Source organism: Nannospalax galili, unplaced genomic scaffold (assembly GCF_000622305.1).
Source record: "Nannospalax galili isolate Female #2095 unplaced genomic scaffold, S.galili_v1.0 scaffold405, whole genome shotgun sequence".
Lineage (NCBI taxonomy): Eukaryota > Metazoa > Chordata > Mammalia > Rodentia > Spalacidae > Nannospalax > Nannospalax galili.
In genome coordinates, this window is record NW_008354532.1 from 3637643 (window position 1) to 3638069 (window position 427).

Consider the following 427-nt stretch of genomic DNA (forward strand, 5'->3'; position numbering starts at 1 on the left):
AAAGCTAGGTAAAGATACAACCATAAAAGAAAACTATAGACCCATATCCTTAATGAACATAGATGCAAAAATTCTCAACAAGGTACTTGCAAACTGCAAACAGACACACATCAAAAAGATCATTCACCATGATCAAGTCAGCTTTATCCCAGAGATGCAGGGAGCGTTCAATATACATAAGTCAATAAATGTGATAAATTATATAAATGGGCTCAAAGACAAGAACCACATGGTCATCTCAATAGATGCTGAGAAGGCCCTTGACAAAATTCAACATGGATTTATGTTTAAAGTCCTAGAAGGAATTGGACTGGAGGGAACATACCTCAACATAATTAAAGCCATATATAACAAACCCACAGCCAACATCATTCTAAATGGGGAAAAAACTGGAAGCATTCCCATTGAAATCAGGAACCAGAAAAGG